The sequence below is a fragment of the Protomyctophum bolini genome (genome assembly GCF_963924005.1).
Source record: "Protomyctophum bolini genome assembly, chromosome: 10".
NCBI classification, from domain to species: Eukaryota; Metazoa; Chordata; class Actinopteri; order Myctophiformes; family Myctophidae; genus Protomyctophum; species Protomyctophum bolini.
Window position 1 is genome coordinate 19473040 of NC_137871.1, and position 26141 is coordinate 19499180.

At 43.6% G+C, this 26141-nt stretch overlaps 1 long non-coding RNA gene across 1 annotated transcript in view; it reads right to left on the reverse strand.

Annotated features, from left to right (window-relative positions):
• LOC308322817 overlaps positions 1-26141 on the reverse strand; it is a 217562-nt gene that overhangs the window by 86048 nt on the left and 105373 nt on the right. The window contains exon 3 of the long non-coding RNA XR_013964755.1: positions 11283-11371. This is a non-coding gene — a long non-coding RNA (uncharacterized lncRNA). The remainder of the gene's footprint in view (positions 1-11282; positions 11372-26141) is intronic.

The following is a 26141-nucleotide window of genomic DNA, read 5'->3' on the forward strand; positions in this document are numbered from 1 at the left end:
CTGCTGGTCTTATAGAGGAAACTCAATGCCGGAGCAGTGGTCTCCTGCAGCAGGAAGCTCTACTAATGCTGTACACATTTTCCAGTCACCACAGTTTGAAAATATATTTCGGGCATCTTGTTGACCTAGCTGGCAAGACCATTATTTTTGGACTGTGGTTGACACTGTGCTGAGTGGTTCACAGTGGCCAACAGTAGACGCATCTGTCGTTACACTGAACATTTCCCCAGCTTGCAGCTGGAAATGCAGGCAGATAACGACATTGCTGAATAAAATCACACCTGTCTAGTCGACTAGCTCTGTCTAGAAATGTGTGATGCTGCTCAGCTGCTCTCGTTCTCCAACAATTGATTTGGTTTGGTCTAGGTCGAGCAAGATTTTATGCTGATTAATGATTTCTTGCTAAATTATGAAAATGAAAAACCACTCCTATATAAACTCTAAACCCACTGCTCATAAGATGCAATGGAAAAGTGGTCACTGCGCTCACATGTAAAATGCACATCAAACTTTCAGATGCTGTTTTTCTCGCAGTATGGAGGAAGAATGCTTAGGATATTTGAGTGGTGCAACCACTCCTATAGACAGCTGTGTGTGTGGCTGTGTCCTTGGGTCCCTGGGTCTGACCCTGTGTCCGAGCACAAAAATAGCGTTATAGCGTTTGTTCACCACCAAGTTGCACAGCCTAACAGACAGACACACAGGCCATGGGGAGGAGGGCTTGTACAGTACAGTACAGTACAGTACAGTACAGTACAGTACAGTACAGTACAGTACAGTACAGTACAGTACAGTACAGTACAGTACAGTACAGTACAGTACAGTACAGTCACTTCAGACGGGTCTGATTTTATTCTGGTCTCTCGCCATTGATAATCCTTGGTTTCTGTTGTGTGTAAACAACAATAATAGCAATTCCAAACAGTTGTCCTCAAAGCCACACCTAACACACCTACACCTACTGTCATTAGACTGGAGGGAGCGCTCTATGATCACGGCAGCATCAGGGTCAATTCATGCTCCGTCCCGCGAAGGTGTCGCGCACGCAGAGCACGGTTGAGAATAGCAGACCTCTAAGCTCACAACCGTCACATTTGCGATGCTATATCAGCTGTTATTAGTGGGCAATGCCGTTGCATGATGAAGTATATGTCTCCCTAGGGTGCACCTCACTAGCCAACACACAAGAGGAGGTTTAATGGACTGAAACCAAAATAACACGTGTGGGGATCTGTTGGGAATTGATCACATGAAAGTCACCTGTGCAACAAATAATTAGTTAATTCTACAAATCTATAGGTCACTATAGGCTACAGTATAAAATGTGTTCATTCTATAAGTCTGAATAGCCAGAATTCGTTGTAAAATGAATGGATGGATTTTCAGTTTTCAACCTTTCAACTACTTGAAGTTAACTCGAAGTTAGCAAAAGTTGTGGCAAATCTTGGGAAAAGGTCTTGCCCCTAGCAAGACAAATGTGTTCATAAAGGTGTCTACTATCACATTTCAATTTGTTCCAAGCCAACTCCCTTTACTTGGGAAACTTTGTAACAGCGCTGCTCAAAGTTGGGGTACCATTAACAACATACCGGTATATAAAGCACACTTTAAACATTTCATTATGCTTTAAGTAGCATGTGACATGTCAAACTAGGGGGCTTTCATGAGTCTGAATCCATTGCCAGCATTAGTTTTACACAAAAAAACACTCCTTGGGCTACTTTCCCAAATGTGCCCAACTGTGCTGACCACATCACATTGTCGGCTATGACGTATTTCATGCTAAACTAATGCTTGCAATGGATTCAGAATCATGAAAAAACCCTAGTTTGACACATGCTACTTAAAGTATAATGATTTTTGAATGATTTGCCTTATATAGGTTGTTAATGGTACCCCAACTTTAAGCAGCTGTCACAGAGTTTCCCAAGGGAGTTGGCTTGGAACAAAATGTAATAGCAGACACCTTTACGAACACAAAAGCTAGTGGTAAGCATTTTTTATCCCAGATATGCCACAACTTTCGCCAACTTTACCTAACTAAACCGCAACATGCTGCTCTGTATGATTGTATTACCATTTTAAACTGACAAGTTGCACCACGTGGACTTGTAGATCAACTGTGTTTGATTGTATCTTTTGAAAAGGATATCCCCTTGGGATGTAGCATCTCATTGTCACGTGTGTGTTCACTATTTGTTGTACGACTAAGTGCTCAAATCAAGTAATTGATTAGTCGATAACAGGGGCTGCAACTATTGATTCATTTTCTTTTCAAGCGATTAAAACTGGGAAAGCATGTCATTTAAATTGTATTCAATGGGTTAATAATCAATGAAATTGATTTGCTGATTACCTGTTGCACTCTATAGTCTTTAGTGTAGAGTACTGTAGACCATCATCAGTGCGAGGATGCTTCTATTGGCAACTGGCGGTCTCTTAAGCAGACCTCCCACCCCCAACCGTTCCTCCCAATTAGCCCACCGCTAATTAACACTGGACCAAATTAGGCTTGTGTCTGAACAGGCCCCCCCCCCCCCCAACACATCCATCTAGTTATATTAGGCTTTCTGAATGGGACAAGCCATGAGCTAATGGAAATCAATGGACCCCACCGATCCCTCCCATCATGCAGTTGTGATGGAATGCACACTCACAGGGAACAAATGCACACACAACCTTCCTCCTTCCTCCCCCCCCCAAACCTTCCCATGCATGACAAGGAGGAACCCATTAATGGTTCAACAGCTAGTAAGCCAATTAATATTTCCCATAGAAATGTACCAAAAATATAAGGATATTAATTATTGTAAGCCTGGAACCAAGCCATGGGCTCCTAGGGAATCATGATAGTCCTGCAGCCAACAGGCTTCTTTTGTTTAAAGTGGGAAATTTGGTACAGTATATAGTTTTTTTATTAGCCTAAAATATTATCTATATTCTGTACATACATTCGTGAATCCACTTGCTGACCGGCTGTTGGAATCGAGCAAAAATTGTTATAGGGAGATGTGACCTTGCATGCCATTAACATCCTACATCATCCTAAGCCAATTTGATTGCTATGGCCGGTTTTAACCCAAGGAGTGTTTTTTGTGCAAAACTAATGCTTGGAATGAATTCAAAATCATTAAAACATAGTTTGACACGTCACATGCTACTTAAAGCATAATGACATTTTATTGGCCTAAAATATTGTCTATATTATGCATACATTCATGAATCCACTTGCTGACCGGCTGTCGGAATTGAGCAATAGGATATATATGACCATACCATTAACATCCTATGGCTATAAGGCAAGATTTTCAAAATGCGATGGCTATGGTGGATTTTAACCCAAGGAGTTCTTTTGTGCAAAACTAACGCTTGGAATGAATTCAAAATCATGAAAACCCCCTAGTTTGACAAGTCACATGCTACATTTTTGCCTTATATAGGACGTTAATGGTAGGCCTATATGGTCACATATAAACCCCTATAAAAAATTGCTCGATGTTGACAGCCGGTCAGCAAGTGGATTCATGATTGTATATATATATAGACAATATTTTAGGTCCACACCCCCGGCTGCCGGACTATGACCTCATGACATACAGTATAATCAAAGGTTTTATGGTCATGATTCACAAGGAGCCTTGGTTTCAGGCTTAATACAAATTATATAAATATTTTCAGAAAAATCTGAGAAATCTCTATGGGGAAAGATGAATGGGCATGTTGATGTATGGGCATGTTTTTATTTTATTTTTACAGGCTGTTCTGCAAGACAATCGAACCGGTATGGATCTGTAACTTTGAGGGGATACAAATGGAACCAAATGGACCTGAAGGTGTCCATTTGGGTCCCTTGGCCTAATTAACTGGGGTCCCTGCAGTAAAAAAAATTAAATGATAATCACTGATCTAGAATGTTATATAGGAAGTCATTGAAGCTGGCTGTATAGGCCTATTTTGTTTTTAATTTGATCTTCCTATAGGCGACCATGTTCTGCAAGACAATAGCACCCCCTTTGTCAGCAGGTTTCATAATTATGTCAGTGTCTCAGGGGGGGTTCTTGTTTGGCCACCAGCTGGGATAAGAAAAAAGAATTACAACAACAAACAGCAACGACCAAACTTCACAGGTGTGTGTGTGTGTGTGTGTGTGTGTGTGTGTGTGTGTGTGTGTGTGTGTGTGTGTGTGTGTGTGTGTGTGTGTGTGTGTGTGTGTGTGTGACTGTGTGTGTCTAGGGCTATAGGCTACTGTGTGTTATATAATCACTGAAGGACAACATTGTAAACAACAGCAAGGCACTTTAAAGTGGACAAAAATATAGTACCTTAATTAAACAAGCTACAAAGTAGAGACAACAAGCGGAACACTTTGCCAGAGGGAAGGCCTGCTGCGGTAGGGGAATGGGGGAGGGGGGTGAGTAATTTGAAAGTGGTGCATCACTGTCTGTTTGTGATGAGGAAGAACAACCTTTGTGGACCTCTCTCTCCGTCTCCGTCTCTCTCTCTCTCTCTCTCTCTCTCTCTCTCTCTCTCTCTCTCCATCTCTCTCTCTCCCTCTCTCCCTCTCTCCCTCTCTCTCAAAGTACATCAAAACAGAAAATCCTACTCTGGTGGGGGACATTGGGGACTTAATTTGTACAGGTGTGGTACTATGCAGAGTCACTACTGATGGCACCTTTAAAACAAAAAGTTAAAAGGGGAGGGGGCGGGGCGGTTAATGTATTTTATTTTTATTTATTTTTTGCCACCACAATGCTTTTCCAATGGGAGTCACATGGTTTGACCAAACATTTTTGTTTGATCGGGGGGCAATCAGCAAATGAACACAAACCATGTGACTCCCATTGGAAAAGCATTGTAGTGGCCTGAAAAAACTAAATGGCCTAAATCTTATGTTTAAGTGATCTGGGTGTAGTCTGATGCTCTGAGTGTTGTCGTGTATCTTTTGCTGTTAATCTCTATATTGCTACTCTGTTTTGACAGGGCTAATTATATGGGTCTTCAGTAGTTGGATAGAATCATTCACTTCCAATTCTACTTGTTTATCCTGTATCCTGTACAGTGGCAGCTGGTGGATTTTTTTCCCCAGGTGGTGCTACACCAATAATTACACCAATAACATGTATTACAAGTATTCGTTTTTCTTATAGGCCCTGCCATAGGTCTAGCTATATTCATTCATTTGTGAAAGACTGACAGCAAACATTATGATTGAGTATAGCCTACACCTTTTTAGTAATACAACGCTGCTGTATCCCATTATATTATCCATATTCTTCAATAATAACATTGACGTCAATAACATGAAGTTGATTTACAATCTAGGTAAGCATTGTGGTATGAAAACTAGAATTCGGAATCACCATACAAACCAAACCACATTTAAATCTGTTTAGAACATAGTGAGTTTTGGTGCCCATGGTTAACGGTATCCTTTGTGGAAAATTGCCAATCTAACACAAGTTGCATCTTCGGGCACGTTCTGGGTTTGTAGATCAACGATGCCGCCGTGCATCAAAGCATAACTCAGCATAAGCATAACGGGCATAGAAGGTGAATCAGTTGGAATGAGCAGCTGTTGGCAGCAGCAGTCAGTGCAGTTCTATGTATGGATACTGTATGTATGCGCTGGCCGTAGCATTTCACGTGTGGTGTTTATTTTTGAGTGGTGCAACCACTCCTACAACCAGCAATGTCCATGTACCTGTGTGTAGTGCAGTGCAATGTCCGTGTACCTGTGTGTAGTCATGAGCACGAGTGGTGTGCGCATGCGTGAAATTAACTTATTAATACCAGTAGGGGGTGCCAGAAACGGAGAGAGGGGTAGTGCTGTGCCTACTAATGAGAGAGAGAGAGAGGGGGGGGGGGGGGAGGGGAGTTGCACCACTCGGTTCACACAGGTGTGATTTTTCTATGACTACGAGCTGTAGCCTATATTTCCGTCACCATTCAACACAAGATGTAAGCTAACCCAGATAATGTAATGCGTCACTCTGAAAGTTTAACTAAAGTTCTAACGTAATTTGTGATACAGAAACAGCCTTGAATCAAGACGGTCATCAGGCTAATCTTTTCTTATTTTCATAACAACACCTTTACTGCTGAATAGCTTCCTGCACATGCACGAGTATAGGTAATTTATAACATTTGTCATGTAGCATTATCTTTGGCACATTGTCCATTTGAATGCACATACCTTCACATCACTGTCCAGTGTAAACCTTGTATGTCCAACAGAAATTAGAAATTGTGAAAATAGCAGATCTACAAGCTCATCACAGGTCTTGTATATCTGCTATTTACACTATATTTGAAATAGGGCACAAAAGGTTAATTCATAATAATTTTTTGCCCCCTAGAAATGCCGTTTCTACAAAAAAATGCTAAACAAAACAACATGTTTAAACGTGTGTTGTTAATGTCCACCACTGCTCTTCACTTATGAGTAAACAGAGACTGTCACTTCCTCTAAATACAGTGGCCTAACAGTAATGTAATGTAAAGGCAGGGATGGTGGGAGGTTTGTCTGACCTTTGTCTCAAGGGAGACCAACTGTCTGAGACAATGAAAACCTTCTGCGGGAGGAAAGGCCACGGTGTCACCAAAACCACTAAAGTTCATCCTGCAATCTCCCAATTAGATTTATATCATGAGCCATCCATGTGTGCAAAGGTGGGGTTTTGGCCTGAGGGTGGCACTAGAGTCAAAAGCAGAGCATGGGGTCACTCGTTATAACGCCACATAATGTACCAAACTTTGTCATGTCAAGGACCCCCAAATTGACACGTGTTAGCCCGCAGATCCCCATTTGAAATGATTTGCCACTTACCAGGGACCGCATGAGAGAAGATTTTTTTTACGGATCTATCAGTGATTCTCAATCATTCTCAACCAAGGGCCCTCCAGTTTGACATGCATTAGGCAACGGGCCCACATTTATATCTCTGGGACCCTAATTTATACAGTAAAATTAGTGTACAAATGGAACCTATAACCGAACGGACAGCAGTTGTAACACAACGTCATATAACTCTGCACAACAGAACGCGGTGCAAGGTAACGTAACACAACGCACCGACATTGCGCCATGGAGGAGAACATTTCATGAGCAGCAGATGATGCATCAAAATATAAGTTCAGAATCCACACAACTCCTCCCAGTTTCTGAGTTCCCTGTGAGGGCAGGTTCACATGGTTATCATTCAGCCCTCCCCCTCCCCCTGAAATAATAGAAACCACCGGGTAGGACCACTACCAGTTGACCTGTAGTAGCCTAAGTCTCATGGTCGGGGGGGTAGGACCAAGTCTCATGGGTTTTGGGATTTGTTTATAAACATTTTGGTATTTGTTTATAAACATTTGTGATTTGTTTATAAACATTTGTGATTTGTTTATAAACATTTTGGGATATGTTTATAAACATTTGGGATTTGTTTACAAACATTTGGGATTTGTTTACAAACATTTGGGATTTGTTTATAAACATTTGGGATTTGTAAGTCTCATGGGGGGGGTAGGACCACTACCAGTTGACCTGTAGTAAGTCTCATGGTCGGGGGGGTAGGACCAAGTCTAATGGGATTTGGGATTTGTTTATAAACATTTTGGTATTTGTTTATAAACATTTTGGTATTTGTTTATAAACATTTGTGATTTGTTTATAAACATTTGTGATTTGTTTATAAACATTTGTGATTTTGTTTATAAACATTTGGGATTTGTAAGTCTCATGGGGGGGGGGTAGGACCACTACCAGTTGACCATAGGCGAACTAGGCGGTCGCCTAGGGCCTCAACCACTGAGGGGGCCTCGTCACAGGGAGAAGATTATTTTTTTTTCATGTATCCCTTACATGGGCTACTGGCCACATGTGGCCCCCACATAGCTTCTTAATTTTGATCTCAAAGTGCACCAGATTGAAGCATTTTCATGGCAAATTTACAATTTTTATCCGGCGTGGCAAAGCAGGAGGGGGGGGCCTCTGTATAATATGTTGCCTAGGGCCTCAAAAGGCCTAGAACCGGTACTGAACCCACCCATGGAGCCAAAAGCGTGTTTTTGCCTCAGTCAGCCGGGTGGCATGGAGAAACACAGTGTACCCTGTGCTATAGGACCCCATTAGGTGCACTATCTGCAGCTGATGCTCAGTTCCTTTGGCAGCCGTGGAACTTGGCTCGGTCTCTCCCCCCGCTATAGCAGTCAGAAGTGAGAGCGGGGCAAGGCCCGACATAGTCACCCAAAACACTCTACAACCTATTCTCTCAGTCGGGAAAGGAGGAAGGAATAACTAGAGGCTGGCAGAAATGGTATGGTATATTGTACAGTATGGGGAGTCCAAGGGTCAGCCTTGCCACGGGCTGAGTGAGGGTGCCGAGCATGGCTGTGAGAGAAACAAGCAGCCACGTCTACGAAAACAAGCCCGAAAGAAGTAACTAGGCCGCGCGCGCACGCACGCACGCACGCACGCACACACGCACACACGCACACACGCACACACGCACACACACACACACACACACACACACACACACACACACACACACACACACACACGATTTTGGAACACTAAATTAGGAAACTAAATGTTAGGAAACTGAAAGCATCACTGTGCTTTCAGTGTGTGTGTGTGTGTGTGTGTGTGTGTGTGTGTGTGTGTGTGTGCGTGTGTTTTGCGATCCGTTGGGGTGAAGGGGGCCCGGGGTGAGATCAGTTGTGTGGGAGCGGCACAGGGCACTTTGAGGGGCGAGGAGTGCCAACGGGGATCTGATTGGGTGGGGGTGGGGGGGACTGACGGATGGATGGCAGGGGGACTGGGAACAGATGGCGGCACTGATGGATTGCAGCCCCATTAAACGTGATGGAGGAACGGTCAGAGTACAAGAGACGCAGGCTCTCTCTCTCTCCCTCTCTCTAATATATATATATATATATATATATATATATATATATTTCCCCCCCCCCCTCTTTTCGTTCTTTTCTTTCACATCTCTCCTGTCTAGTTTGTTTCTGTTTTCCCCTAAATATCTCTCTCTCTCTCTCTCTCTCTCTCTCTCTGTCTGTGTAAACACTGTAAGACACAAACTGGAACAGAAAATAACGTTCTTGGATTATTATGTTTTCGGCTGGAGGAAGATGATAGACTGGGTTGGTTTAAACTGTACACAAACATGTTTTGCATTATCTGCTTCCACTTCATGCACACTTGTTCCTGTTGTTTTCCCCCAAATTGCAATATGACGTCTCTCTGTGTGTGTGTGCGTGTGCGTGTGCGTGTGCGTGTGTGTGTGTGTGTGCGCGCGCGTGTGTGTGTGTGTGTGTGTGTGTGTGTGTGTGTGTGTGTGTGCACACGCGCATACATGTTTTCCCTACAATAGCATCTCTTGGCAGCAATGTTAAATTCCAATATAGTTAACTCCAGACAGTAATTATCTCTCTCTCTCTCTGCAGACAGGCAAGTTGGCACACACATACATGCACGCACGCAGACATGCACGCACGCAAACACACATGTGCAAACAATGCCAAACATGCATGCACACCCATACACTGAAAACACACAATGCAGGCATTATCCTACCGTAACATCTAAATACCTGCAGTAACTCCAAGCTGAATCTCTGCCATTATGTAGGCCTAACTTGCAGTATAACAACCACGTATCCAGGAACGTTAATATACTGATAAGAATGCTGAGTGAGTGATCATACACCATCAGACAGTTTGATCAATCACAGCAGGCCACACACACACACACACACACACACACACACACACACACACGCACACACACAGCGTGATGAATAGCAGCAGGCAGTCGCTTACCAAACACACTCCCAGAACACTTCCACACAGAGCTGCTTCCCAACCCTCCGGCACTCACCCCGCACAGTTCCCGGCACGGAGGACCAAACATCCTTAACCACTTGAACCCCAGCATCCATATTCCGGGGGGAATATTGTCCAGGGCCAGAACCCTGGGGCTACGGGGTCTGTGACACAACTATCACTGGTAAAAACAAGAAATAGATAGATCGAAAAACCAGATTAATTTCAATCCAATTGTCCACTGGATAAAACAGCTGGGCTATCAGCCAACTATTTCCAAATGCACGGTAATAAAATTAACCAAAAGGGGTCACACGCAAAAGTGGGTTTTGGTCCCGTTTAATTTCCTTGATTATGTCTACAAATTTAATTTACTTTTGATTGAAATATTGAAAGTGCTACACACACACACATAATTCTAGGCAAAAGTCTTGTGACTTCAACAGTGCACATTAACACAATCCCAAAGTCAACCTACTCAGACCATACAAACATATATGATTAAACTAAAGGACTTATTGATTGACTTGACTACTGTAACAGTGTTTTTAGTTAGTAAGTAAGTAAGCCTTGACGAGCCATGAAGACCTAGGGCAGGATCCTGTTTCTGTAGCGTGAGCCAGGTTGATGTACAAGTACACCCCCTGGACATGATGTACAAGTACACCCTCTGGACATGATGTACAAGTACTGTACACCCCCTGGACATGATGTACAAGTACACCCCAGTGACATGATGTACAAGTACACCCTCTGGACATGATGTACAAGTACTGTACACCCCCTGGACATGATGTACAAGTACACCCCAGTGACATGATGCTACTATGTGGCAGGGACTTAACCCAATCCAACCCTTGATGCTGAGTGCCAAGCAGGGAGGCATTCTGCCAAGCAGGGACTTTGGTATGACCCGGTCGGGGATCAAACCCTGACCTACCAGTCGCAGACCCACTCTATAACCACAAGGCCACTGAGCTGGTTTGTGTCTTTATAGGTCTCCCTAAAACAATGTATCAAACAACTGCAGCTGAGCTGATTCAGAGCGCTGCTATACTCGAATCTGTACTAAAACCAGGAAAGTGGCGCATAATCACTCCAGAGCTTAAATCTTCCTGTATGTCAAAGAACCAATTTCAAAATACCGTTAAAGCATTGAATGGTTTAGGACCAAAATACATCTCTCTGACCTTGTGTGATATCATGAACCACCACCTGTCAGGTCATCTGGGAAAGGTCTGCTTTCTGTCCTAACATAAAAAACGGAGAGTGGAGAAGTGTCATTTAGTTTTTACGCGCACCACATATCTGGATCTAACTCACAGAAAACTGCAGGTCTGCTTCAATCACATAGCTAAAGACCTTTCTGTTTGCCACTGCCTTTCAGTGAGTATTTTTCCTTCTTGTTTTCCTTCACTGTATTTGTGAAGAAGCATTGTTCAGTTTTTATTTTGACTTACTTGTCTAGTGTATTGAATAGCTTTCTTCTTCTTCTCCTTCTCCTTCTCCTTCTCCTTCTCTTCTCTTCTCTTCTCTTCTCCTTCTCCTTCTGTGAAAAGCATGCACAATGAATTGCCTTGTTGAAATACATTTGCCTTAATAATTTATCCTCTCAATTTATTTCACATATTCACGCATTTCCGTTTTGAAAACAGCGATGTCAGTATGAAACAAACAATCCTCAACCAGAGTGCCCCTGAGCAAGCGCTTCAAAGACAGTCCCCGTCCCTCCAACTCCCACCCTCTCCCACTGTAAACGTCTTATTGTCCTGCCTCGAGGACGCCTGTTATCCATGAGGCAATGTTCCATAACCTAAACACTGCCGCCGTGCTTGTATCTGTCTCCGTTTAACATCCAGATATACATAGATATACATGGCAGCGCTCCAATCCAGGTAGTTTAGCCTTAAGTGTATGCACATGTACTTTTCTCCAGGGGCAGCGTGAAGAAAATGAAATTTCCATAAGATTTATAAAGGCAGCCGTTTGATGCATTGAACCACTGATTGAGTTTGAGTTGGGTTTTCTTTTTCTTTTTTTTGGGGGGGGGGGGATATCATCAGCGTTCAGACAGAGCTAGAGAGAGAGAGAGAGAGAGAGAGAGAGAGAGAGAGAGAGAGAGAGAGAGAGACGCTGCAAGAGAGAAAGGTTAACATAAAAATAACAGCTCTCTCACACACAAATGTACATTGGTATTACTGTGCTTTTCGGCACATCGACACATCAACCTTTTAGGATGGCTATTTTTCATCAGTAGTTCAACCCCCCAAAATGCTTTTTGCGATTACATTTTTTAATTCTGTGTCCACTCAGTGCCAGAGGTCCCTTCAGTGAGGTGCCTTATTCAAGGGGCAAACATCTCCTGACCCAGACAAAGACTTTATAAAACATCACAAATTGAAGGCTTCGTAGGTTGTGTAATTTATAGAAAATAAGTGTATTTTTGGGTGAACTACTCCTTTAAAATAACCGTAATCTGCAGTTCAAAACTTGTGGTGTGCTGGTGCAGGAAAATGGCCGAACAAGTTCTTATCAACTTCTACTACACTTGTGGGCCTTTCATGCCCTCATAAGTAAGTACTGTATCGTGTATAGTGCTACCTGGCACGCACGCACGCACACACACACACACACACACACACACACACACACACACACACACACACACACACACACCACATTTCCTTCCTCTCTCTCCTGTGTCACTCGTCCCTCGAAAACAACTACGTAATCATAATCTCGCCGCATTCTGCTCAGATGAGGTCTTGGTATTTGGGATGTGTGGGACATTAACACAAAAAGCTTAATTGAATCGGCTCAAATCTAATTAAGGGCCCCGGCCGGCTTGGCAGAGTGGAAGCTGGTCGATATTTGCTCGGTGGCTTGGCAAAGGTGTCTCAATTTCCTAACGCCCCCCCCCCCCTTGTCTTGGGAGTGATGAAGGACTGATGAAGTAATATCTATAATAGCGATTTACAGTAAGCAAGAACAACACATAGTAATACATCAAATACGTAAATACTCATCAATGATCATAAGCAAGCTATAAGAACCTATAACATCCGTCTAACAGTACAATATCTGTACAATGAAACTATAAGTATACACTGACTATATTATGTCTACATATAATAGCTATCAAAATTGCATAAGTTTAGCCTTTGCATATGCCTCGTCGTCGAAGCTATAGGGCAAGTGCCTGTCTGTCCATGCACTCATGTGCATTCATGAGTTTGCTGTTGTGGGACATAATGCTGCATATGTAGTTGTGAAAATTACATAATGTGTTGCTTTAGGAAGAGGGAGTTCCAGGGTGAAAAAAAAGGTTGGGAGCTGAACGAGAGATCTATGGGGACTGGGGCCTTAATCATGGATATAGGGTGTGTCTCTCACCTCTCATTAGCCCTGAGCACCCCCCACACCACCAGCCCCCCCATCTACAGGGTCCTGACCTGTCCCACCTCCACCTAATGAGGAGGAGGATGGAGGGCTGAGTGGAGGTCGAGAACCCCCCGCGACCCCGGACAATTAGCAGACGGATGCCGCAGGTTATACCGTGGTCTCGGTGAGGTTACGCACTTCCTTGCTCCCCTGGCACAGCCTACTTTCAACGAGGGTCGGGGTCACCCTCCTCCGCTCGGCGAGTCAGACCGAAGGTCGCTCGCAAAGACAAACAAGGCCCAGGGACTAAGGCCCCTAAGGCCCCTTCCTAATGGATCCCGGCGTCCGCCGTGAGGAGGGGAGCCTCGACGTTAGCGTGGGAGCGTGGCCCGCCGCAGCTTTGTCGGGACAATCGACAACATATCATCATGTTTGGCATATAGTTTTTCTTTTATGAATTATATATTTTTTTCACTAAATGTTCTGCCTTTTTGGGCAGCATGTTTGCCTTTTGAATAGGAACACCAGGGCTGATGTACTTAACTCATGTGGTGGATAAAGTAGGCTACAAATTGATTTATTTACTTAAGTAAAAGTAGCCTATAAGCTTTTACTCAAGTAAATACATCAATACTGCAATTTAGAAATACTCTGTTAAAGTAAAAGTCCAGAATTCAAAATGTACTCATGTCCCATTGCACAATTTTTCAACTCTTTTGAAATGAGCAGATCTACAACCTCACAACGTGTTGCATGAGCTTGGAGATCTGCTATTTTCAAATAGGGGTGAAGTGGTTAAAGTATTTTGTAATGATAATCAAAATCTTCAAAGTAACAAAAGCTGTAAAATAACTGTAGTGGAATAAAAGTATAATGTTTGCCTCTGAGATAAAATGAATGAAAATTGAAAATGTTATCCAGTAACAGAGAGAGAGAGAGAGAGAGAGAGAGAGAGAGAGAGAGAGCAGCACATGTATTATTATTAAGTGACAGGGAGAGACAAAAGGAGACCTGAGTGGGAGTCAGGATCTCTCTCTCTCTCTACAGAAAACAGAACAAAAGTCGACAGAGCCACCGTGACCCCCGCTATACCCAGCACATATACACTTTTTCTGCACGTCAGAACAAAGAGCCGAGACATTTGTATAAAAGTGTCCGTCAATTAATGGATTTTAAATTGCCATTTCCCCTGACAGGTTGGACTGGATGTCTACTATCAAACCCACCCACCCGGGGGGCTTGATTGCGGTGGTGAAGGAGGTGACCGAAGGAGTGTCACTAAAACAGGCTATATAGAGCAAAAACAAATATTTTAAGCCTAGAATCCAGCCATCCAGAATCCTGGTGAATCATGACTATAAAACCTTTGATTCTGTGGGTCCAGAAAACCACACCCACTGCTATGCTCAGAAAAACAAAACAAAAATAAATTACAAACGCCATGAGATTTTTATTTGTATTTATTTTCCTGTCACATTCCTAAGCCAATAATTTGATGACCGGATGGCTGCTCAGTAGGAGTCTCCTTGAGTCTCCAACCAGATAGACCGGTCATTCAATTATTGGTTTAGGAATGTGACAGAAACTAAAACATGCATCTCCGTGAATTTAAGGCTTCGCGGGGTGTGTGATTGATTGAAAATAAGTATTCTTTCGGGGCGAACTATCTCCATTAAGTAAATGTACTATAGTTACTACTACTGGATTCTGGATGCAGCAGACCGGAATGCAGGCGACGACACCACACAAAGTATATATTTTGTGGAACCTTCCGAATATTACGACGAGCAGACTGTATGGTTTACAGCCGACAGGAGAAGGTCAAGCACACTATAGGCTACAGAAATCATTGTTCACACGAACAATATATTTTCCATTTTATGACGTGCATCTCTCACTGCATTCGAGTCTTATGATTGTTTATTCATGAGAATATATTAAATGTCAATACTGACTCATCAGGCTTTTCCCCTTCAAATGTCTTTGTGTGTGAATGACTAAAACTGTGTGAAAAAGTCATGCCGCCGGGGCTGGCTCTGTAGTTCAGTGCTACAGAGCAGTATAAGCTGGTGCTGTCTCTCCTGTTGAATGTGTTTCTGCTGCCTCATAGCTCAATAATGAGCTGGTAAAGCCACTTTCAACCCGCTGTCCATACCTTGGGCCTGTCTTTATGAGTGCAGATGTCAAAAACTGAATGCATTAAAAAAAGGTAATAATAAAGACAATGTTAAAAGATATTGTATGTAAAAAAGAAAAGCAATAATAAAAATGTTAACTGTTGTTAAATGTTTTGCAAAGTCAATCAGTCTGTACTGTATCAGTAAATGTAACTGATCCTATAGCTAGTCTATATAGTTTACATTAAAACCATGATTTTTGCCTGCCATTATATCTATGCATATGTACTGTACATACAGTTAACATTTATAATCAGAATGATATAGTGTCTGTAGACCGATCCATCCATCCATCCTCTTCTCTTATCCATCAGTCAATATAATTGATCCTCTGGGCTAAATCCTCCTTACAGTATAAAGAACCAAAACAACAGTGGTGTTTTCTACAGTATATCAGTTCGCTTCCAGAGAGACAGTTCCTCCACCTGCGATGGTGATTTATATCTGCACCCTGACTGCGATCTGTTCAGCCGAGTCGGCATACCGAAAATTGTCCGACATCCAAAGATGGCAGCTGCAAAAGAAAATAAAGTAGCTGTTTTTTGTTTTTAATTTGGTTCCATACAGCGGCAGTGATCACATTTTGTAATTACATCTCTGCACTACTTTGATTCTATGTACACGTGTGTGTGTGTGTGTGTGTGTTCACAGCTGTATAGTGCTAGTGAAAGCTAAGCATTGATGCGAGTGGAGTGATTGCCTGCCAAAGGCACACATGTAACGCATGCACGCACACATGCACACGCGCACACGCACACGCACACACACTTATCCCTCGGATCACACAAAGTCTTTTATCATGTCATCGCATATGTGTAGTGTACCCACACACACCCACAGACTCTCACACCCACATGCACACGCATGCAAACCTTTGCAGGAGAGAGTCTATTCCAGCCGTAGTGGCCCCTCTGTGCCGTCATCACGACCTCTCTCATTTGTAAACCAAATCTCGTCGCGGGGGCCTCTGATACGGCCGTGATGAACGAGACACTCCCTTGAAATCGCTGAGCGATAAAATATTGTGCCGGCGTGGCGGCGGTGATGGCAAGAGGCAGATAAGAGCGGAGGAGAAGGAGGGTGGTGGTGAGGGGGGTGTAGACGGTGTGAAACAAAAGGAACCTTGATAGTTTATCGCCCCCGATCCAGTCCGGAGCCAATAAAGACATTATCGTAAAAAAGAGGGCGGTGGAGCGCGGGGGGGGGGGGGGGGGGTGGGGGGCTTTGGCCGGCTAACAGATTGTCTGCGACTCATTTATCACCCCCCCCCCCCTAGGATTATAGTGGCACAACAATGCTGTTTAACAGAAGCATCTCTTCAGCCAGTGACCCGCCAGTCCCCGAGATGATTTCCGATGAGGTTTATGGACATAAATATTCAAAAAAATCTTTGTGGGTTTCGTGAATGAATGCCCTACTTCAGGGGAGTAGTGGAGGTGGGGCGCGGTGGAGCACCACGCTACTAGTTCAGCGCTACTAGTTCAGAGACTAGCTGAACTAGTAGCGTGAAAACAAAACTAGTATGTAACAAAAAAATCACACATGTGTTAAGTGAGTGGTGCAACTCCGTGTGGGGGTCCCCAGGGGGTCCACGGCCAGGGTGCCGGTCTGGTTCGGGCAAGCCGGCCCACGTCCGAAACGGTAGATAAATGAGAGTTACCATGTGGGGGTCTCCGGGGGTCCCCAGGAACACGCCCAGGGGGGCGGGCGGGCAGAATCCGGCGAGCCACCCCACGTTCGAAACGGTTGAGAAATCACAGAGTTACCGTGTGGGGGTCCCTCTACTGTACCCGGCCTCTACTGTACTGTACTGTCACTGTACGGCCACACCCGAAATCATCATATATACAGTTAATATGTGCATGTGTTTTTGTTTGTGTGTGTTAGCTGTTAGGTTGGTGAAAAACAGCCATGCTGTTTTCATGCTCAGACCCACCCTGCCACCCACCCAGCCACCAAGGGGGCCAGCCACACACATATAGCTCCGTAAAAAAACAAGTAAACGAGTAAAAAAACAACCATCCACACATCTTACCAAAGCTTACAACAGTGTTAAATAACAGGAATGGCCCTATTCAGTATTTTAGCCGTGACGTGAGCGCCCCCTCCAGAGGCACTTCCGGGTCCTACTGTTGTGTCGCTTTTGTGTCCCCATAGAGTTATACTGCGACGCTCCGTCTGACTAAATCTGAGACGTAAACAACCACGAAAGTCTCATTTACCGCTTTCCTCACAACAACAAAGCTGCTGCTCTCCCAAATCTGGCTGTGACAGGCCGTCTGCCCCACACTGGATACTATCGCCATTATATTTCATTGTGTCAAATAAATCCTCATTATGGAAACTAGATTCAACATACTCAAGCCTGCACACATTCTAAATATGCCCCCGAAATATTGTACTGAGCAAATGGACTGTTACCACCTTCAATAATAATGATAATATTAGTCTTGTCTCTTCTGGACCTCCAGAAGACAAGATTTGGGTTAAAACGTTAAAAAAATGTTCAAAAAAGAAGATGCACAATCGCGTGGCACAAAGTTACGAAGGCACAAACTCACAAAGTGTCCTCAGTGGAAGCTACAGGGACATGGTGACTTTGCTAATGTGCATTGTTGTGTCATTCAGCAGACAGAGCGATTGTTCTTTCAGGCTTTGATGTACAGCAGCAGTGGTGCAGCGGCACACTACAGAAGGTGTTCACTCATTTGGTGTCCCTCCTGGCTAAAGTGCTGTGCTGTCACTCCTTGACTCAGCAGTCGAGCCCTGTCCCGGGTTTCTGCGCCAATGCACACACTCAGTGGTGGAACGTATAGCTAAAGTACATTTCCTCAAGTACTGCATCTTGAGTATAAATGTACATTACTTTTACTTTACTTGAGTTAATATGTTGACACCCAATAGTTATACTCCACTATACATCTCAGAGACATACCTCGTACATTTTTACTCCACTACGATAATATGATTGCTGTCAGGCAGAAACCTCATATCTCCATGTTTTAATCATGAAAGCATCAAATGCAGCAGATCCATAAGCTCGAATCACGGCACGAAGCAATGCATTTTGAGCTTGTCAATCTGCTGCTTTTGCTATTTTTGAATTTGAAGCCTGAACAGTTTTTCCACCAGGCAGAAATTATATTACAGCTTAAGTTACTAGTTACTTTGTAGATGTAGGTCAATATTACAAAACAAACACACATTAATTATGTACAATTGGCTATTTGAAAACAGACAATCTGCAAGCCGATGTGGAAAACCATATGCTCGGAAGCACCAATACAACGATAACAAAATAATATATTTTGTAATGTTTTACTCAAGTAAAACATTTAAAATAATTACTTTTGCTTGTGACAGTATTTTCTACATTGTGGTGTTGCTACCCCACTGCTACTTAAAGTCAACTAAACGTTACAGTAAGTACAATTTCGGAGTACTTCTTCCACCACACACGCCAAGCTACTACAGCCTCCAGTCCTCAACAAACCAGCATCATTCCACCACACATGCCAAGTTAATACAGCCTCCAGTCCTCAACAAACCAGCATTGTTCTGCCCGGTGCAGTTTGTGGTGCTGCTGCTATACAAGTCTACGGCACGTCCCCCGTCGCTCTCACTCGCGATGTCGGGGGGGTTAACTGTGGCTCCCTGTCGCTCTCCCATCTGTCCCCCGTCACTTCAGTCTGTCACGTCTAATGCAGTGACGAGGCCTCCAAAAATAGCTGGTGGAAGTTTTGAAACGGACCTGACTTCAATCCAAAATTGCCTATGAGTTTCAGATAGCAGTGACAGATTGTTGTTTAGACACAATGATTCCCTTTGTGAAGTTAACAGCACCCTATTGTGAAGTGATAACTTTTACTATGGATAACATGGCATACTTTACTTTACTTTATTTGTTTATTTGGACAGGACAATGCATATTAATGGATGTCACATGGACGTTATTTGCACATTCATCTCTGTCCAATGATCCGGGGACCAGTGGTACTTGAGAGGATTCCAGCTAAATGATGAAAAGTTGGTAAACAAATTGACCCTTATATATCTTTTACTCTTGAGTGTACAATGCATCCAAATGGACCTGTACCCTCTCAAGAGTATAATTATTGTTAAACATCTGCATTACTACATTTATAAGAATTCTACACAATTAGATAATGTAGAAGGATTGTTATTTTGATCAACGTATGCCTGTCATCTCCCATATGGTGCCACGTCAATACAGTATGGACAAATCTTATTCCACGATATACGTTGGGTATGAGAGGCCAAATCTCATGGCGGTCCGTGCGCTCAAATGCCAGATAAATGATGGACCTTGATATGATAAAGGTTGAACAAACTGATGAAGTGGACTAAAAGTATAAAGTATTGACAACATGGTCAAAGTAAAAGTAAATATACTCGTTACTTCCCCCCACTGCATAAGACATAAGAAACCACACAATCATAACCACAGCACAAAGACAGAGATCTTTCATTTCACATTTCTGTTTTAACATTCACACATTTCCCTGCTGGAGGATTGCAGTGGCCTCGGGTTAAAGGCCTCTCGAGTGCATTCTCTGTGCTCTGTGACATTCGATAGCACCGCTGAGAGGGGAAGCCTCTCACACTGAATGAAGATGATTATGACTCAAGATCCAACATGCTTTCATTGTTACATCTCATTATACAAGTAGAAGAGAGTAGAGCATGATTGGTACCGTGTCGGCTCCTTGACATTGCAGCCACAAAAAATAGAAAGTAACACACACAATGAAAAAATAGCACTAGAATAGGAATAGTTCCAGCTGGAAACAGTACTACACAAATACAATAAAAACATTTTCTGTCTGTCTGTCTGTCTGTCTGTCTGTCTGGAAAATAGAACCTGTCTTCCAATGGATCCAATGCAGTTATTGTTTAGCCACAAACTCTTGTTAATACATTTCATTGGTTTCATATTTATAAAAACCTGCAGACTCACATAACCACATTCATTTTGGGCATGTCATTGTATAGGAGATGAAATATTTTCAAAAGTTCACAACACTTGTATTATGGAGCCCTATAGACGAATTCAGCAGCACTGCCCTGCATGGGTGGAATCATAGCTGTGGTGTCACATTAAGCACAGTATGACACCGCAGCACTGGCATGCAGCTAGGGCACTACTCTGTGGATTTGTCTACACAGGCATGATACGAGCGAACATTCGAACCTTGAATGTTTGGAGACAGCCTTACAAGCTGAACATACAGTAGCCATACTAGCCAATCTACAAGCTCACAATGTTGTTGTCCTTCCCAAACACTGGGCAGACAACATTTTTTAAGTCACAAGTAAATATTAATATTTGTTTCCTATAAGCACCATGCCCTCACCATCCCCTCGCACACGTTTGTCTTCTTAGTGCTGCCAACAACATTGAGAGGTCCAGTGGCACATTCTGTGGCCTGGGTGACTCACTTTATTTGCACTTTATTGTGGTGGATGTCGGATAAGATCTTATCTGACCATCATGGATGCTGGATAACTTAAGATCTACGTCTGTGACAATGTTTGGCTACTCTTCCCTTTTATCATTATCAAATTACAGAGGTAATAGTTTCCCGGAATTCATTAGAATAAAAAAATGGTTATCACTTATTTAACGTTTTTCTCTCTCTTTACCAGTAAGACTCCTGAGGGCGAGAAGCGACCTTGTGCACTGGCCATATATATGGAGCGTGTCTTGAGTGTAAAGGGTGTGATGAGGTCAGATCAACATAGAATGTCAGAATAGGTCAGCTCTGTATATGAAGATCTAACGGTGGCAGCGGGGGCAGTGTCTTGAATGTACAGGGTTTAATTTCGCCGGCTGCCAGGCCATATATGGGCTTAATTGCGACAGCAGGTCGCATATACTATGATATGATCCATGGGTAATTTAGTAACAGTTACTTCATAAACACATTGTCTTCTTAGTGCTGCCAACCACAATGAGAGGTCCAGTGGCACATTCTGTGCCCTGGGCGCACTTTATTGTGGTGGATGTCGGATAAAATCTTATCTGACCATCATGGATGCTGGATAAGATCTGCGTCTGTGACAATGTTTGGCCACTCTTCCCTTTTATCATTATCAAATTACAGAGTCACTGTTTTCCTGGAATTCATTGGCGTATTGCACACAGACAGGATACAGATCAATGATTTACAAACATGGATCTCAGTGTGAGGTGCTGCCTTGTACAGCTTTATTTATTGATTGCTTAATCTTGCGCGAATCAGTTCATCGTTCAAAGTACATGGTATACTATTATTCACATATTGTATACTGCTGGTCAGGACACGCCTCAGGCTTGCACTTTGAAATGTTAATTTAATTTCTCCTTTCATTGAAAGTGAAATGAGAAATGTGTTTTCAATCTAAAGTATTCCGGTCGTTTGTTCACGTCTCAGTTCCGTCTTAGTGTTGCATGACAGCTTTGCAGATGTAAGTCAGTGGGTGAATTGTGTGCTTGTGGAAACTCCATCCTTTCGTCGTTTTCAGGAAAGAAAAGGGAGAGGGGAAGATGAAGAAACAGAAGAAATAAAAACGTGTACCATGTATGTAATTGGCCACAAAAAGTTTGGAAACTTAAATTTGGTTGATTATTTCTTCCCTTCAACAACGAACCCCTAATTGCTCCCGATGTGCATGTGGGTGCCTTGCATTGTTTCCTCCATCATCGGTGTGTGAATGGGTAGTAGTATGCAGTAGTATGCAATGTAGTGCACAATCTATGTAAAGCACTTTGAATAAAAGTGCTATTGCCTGTGCCATTTACCAATTGGAATTGAATTTGACTTGCTGATTAATCACTTTTACAATGAGGTATAACTTGTAAGGAGCGTGCAATTGTGGAATGAGCAACACAGTTAAACGTTTGCCAAAAACAACAACAATATGCTTCTGTTGGTAATCATTATTTTTACCACCCTTTTTCTACCCAATTCAATCATTATGCCAATAATTCCTCCCCACACACATTTCTGTGTTGAGTGACTCACCTGCCAGTGAGGAGCCCCTACCGGTAGAATGTGTGGGCTCCGTCTTACTCCTCCTGCCCAACACTCCCCGCTGACAAGTGCCACCCCCAGCCCCTATATGAGAAGGACAATGACCAGTATCACCATGCTCGGTCAGCTTCCCTTTTGGATTTGAAACCCACAAAATTGGGCACAAAATTAATAATATTAAGGGATGTGGATCGCGAAGCATGCCATCGGACTCATGACGTCGCTTTCTCTCTCACACACACACGTGCAGCACGCACGCACTCATGCCACATGCAGATACGCACATGAACACAGAACACTCCTTTGGCATACACATGTGTGTATACACTTGTGTGCACAGAAATATCAAACATGCATGCGTGTGTGCACACACACACGGCGGTGGAAACCATGCAAGGCACCAACCAGCACATCAGGAGCAATTAGGGGTTCAGTGTCTTGCTCAAGGACACTTCGACACCAACTCTGGGGGAGCCCGGGTTCGAACTGGCAACCCTGCGGGTACCATCCAACCACTCTACCCCTGAGCCACCACCTCTCACTTAATGCATGCATGCACCTCTATAGCAGTCGTTTCCGGTTTATTTTCGGGACCAGAAGTTCAGATATGGCGGACTTGAATTCCCAGAAAAAGTGGCTTCAAAAGCCATGTGTACAAACGGGGCTCCCTTCATCCCTTATTTGTTTACGCTCTGTGGACCCACAGTCTGATTGTATGAAAACTGTTCAGACATCTTTTGATTTGATTTGATTTATTTAGAAAAGCAATCATAATATAACATTAGAATCAGCGATTCAAGGATTTCACAGTAAAGTCTTATTTCCACTGAGGTCCTCTAACTGAACGGAACAATATGACATACACAACACAACAAGTACGTCCCTATCCATCCCTCTAAGATGACCCTTTATAGGGGAACCTTTTCCAGTAGCCATTGTTTAGTCTTCTGTTTAGATCTGACATCTTCACGCCAGATTTCATAGTGATCCATGTGGCCATGATTGTGTCAATGACACAAAATCATCCAATCAGATCGTCTCCTTCGCAGCGTTGCCAAGGGGAGTAGTACTGCATTTGAGTGCCGACCCCCTACCGGAGTCTTCGAGATCTTAATTGAATCCTACTACCGAACCTGCTGCTTTCTGACAGCCTGGTGGTTATCCAATAACATCATGTAATTCTGTCACATTCTGTTCACATTTCTGGCTTCACTGGCTGCACAGAAGTCAGAGCTTTTTCACTGCCCGGTGCTAACCATATAGCCACATGCTACAGTATATGCATTTGCAGGCATGTCATTATAGGTGAAAGAATACGGTAGTAACATATTTTCAAAGAAAAGGAAAAAGTCTGAACATCTTCTACCCTGAGGGAAACAGAGATATATCAGCAATGTTCCCAATAAATGTGCGTGCGTGCGTGCATGCATGCATGCGTTCATGGCAAAAGCCTAATTTGGTGTGAAGAAGTACATTGTATATGCTGGGAACACAGTTTTTGTGTTTGTTCAGTTCAGGGGCTCTCAAGTACAACATGCACTGGCTCATTGCTACTCCCACGGTGCACATACTATATGGAAGTGCACTTCACATTAGGATGTATTGTACATTGTTGTGCGCACGCACGCACGCACGCACGCACGCACGCACGCACGCACGCACGCACGCACGCACGCACGCACGCACGCACGCACGCACGGTGTATAGAGTGCTATCTCTGTCCTCTGCTTGCTCTGTGTAAATCCCTGTTTATAATCGACTCCAGCTAGTCCCTGCACAGATAGCAGGGAACAAGAAGTCATCCTCCGCTCTCCTCCCCCCCTCTCTCCTCTCCCTCTCTTCTCCCCAACTCCTCTCCCCCTCCCCTACCCTGTTCCATGCTGCTGGTTTCTCCCTCGGCTGAAAGCAGCTTTGAGGCAGCGCTGCTGCTCCTTGGGTGTCACTGTTTTGACATTTAGTTGCCGACCGGCCCGCACGAGTCACAACAGTTGTCAGGGATGGGGGTGAGTAAATTGGAGGGGCATCAGGTGACATATATACTGTAGGGAGAGACAGAGAGCGAGAGGTGGGTTGGGGTATTTTCATATCAGCAGAGAGATGTGAATGTTTGTCAGGTGTGTGTGTGTGTGTGTGTGCGTGTGCGTGTGTGTGTGCGTGTGCATGTTGATGCGTGTATAGCGTGTGTGTGTGTGTGTGTGTGTGTGTGTGTGTGTGTGTGTGTGATATTGTGTGTATGCAGTGATGGAAGAATTAGGCTACTCACATTTTTACTCAAGTAAAGGTATCAATACCCTATTGTAGAAATGGTTCGGTATTGCAAATTTACTTGAGTAAAAGTACAAAATAATTGGAACCAAACTATTATTAAAGTACCAAAAATAAAATCATCAGGTGGTGCAAAAGGTAACAAGTTAAAAACAGGAAAATAGCAGCTTTACAAGCTCAACGGTTGCAAAGCGAGGCATTGTGAGCTTTTGTGACACGTTGTGAGCTTGTAGATGCCCATACCCGAGGTGGTGTTGGCGAAAGGGCCTTTCTGTGTGGAATTTGCATGTTCTCCCCGTGTCCCCCTAGGGTAGGTACCCTCACAGAAAACATGCAGTAATCCTGGTCTCTAAACTACCTCCCCCTGGCCAGCCGGGGCGCCTGATGGAGGGCAAAGGAACTGGTCGGAATAACATGTTCCTTCTACGCGCTGTCAGGTGAAAAGTAATCTGAGTTCCCAGAAGTTTTATTTTTCGCCACTAGGGGGGCGAGAAAGACGGTGAAAAGAAGCAGCTTGGACTCCTCCATGCATAGAAGGAAGCATGAGTCAGTCCGCTGCCCCCCCCCCCCCCCCCCCCCCCCCCAGGTTGGCAGAGGAAGTGTAGCGCCCAGGATTACTTTAGATAATTGACACTGGGTGAAAAAATGGGTTGCAAAATTGTGGGATAAAAATGTAAAAGTTAAAAAAAAGAGCTTGTAGATCTGCTATTTTCAAATTGCCAAAGCGTGTGTGTGTGTGGGAAGGGGTTTCGGCCAGGGGTGAGTGACAGCAGGAAAGATAGGACGTAGTGGGCTCCCGTCAGCATGGAGGGAGGCAGGCAGGCAGCTCTGTAAACAACTGCTGCACTGATGCTGACTGAAGGAGGGGCGAGAGGAAGGGCTCTGCTTAACGCATGGCACACTGCTATGTAGGCCACCGTGCCATGTTGCTGTCCTGTCTACCGAGTCCACCACACACCAAACATGAATATATATTTTATTTCTTTCCCTTCCGTCATTCTGTTCGGGAGATATAAAAAATATGGTCATGAATGAACATACATGCATATACAGTAGGTGTGACTGTACACACGCACGCCAGGCACACACTGGATGAGCGGAAGTGGAGGAACATCTAACTTTTTGACAATTGGTGAAACTTTATCTCGTCTCGGGTTGAAACCTTGTATATCCAAAACCGTTACTTTTCAGGAAATGGAGAAAGACAAATGAACCTGCCATTCCAATGGATCCACTGAAGTTATTATTTAGTCACAAGCTCTTGTAATTAGTTCCATTGGTTTGCTTTTTTTGGTCAAAAGCAGCGCAATTAGCCAATTGGCTGTTTTCTATACTTTTGTGCAATATTCTTATAGTAAAGCCTTAATTCATGAGGGGAAATAAATAAATATGGAGATACAAGGTTGCATGTCTGACAGCAACAATTTATGGAGCACATTTTATATGCAAAGAAACTTTCCTG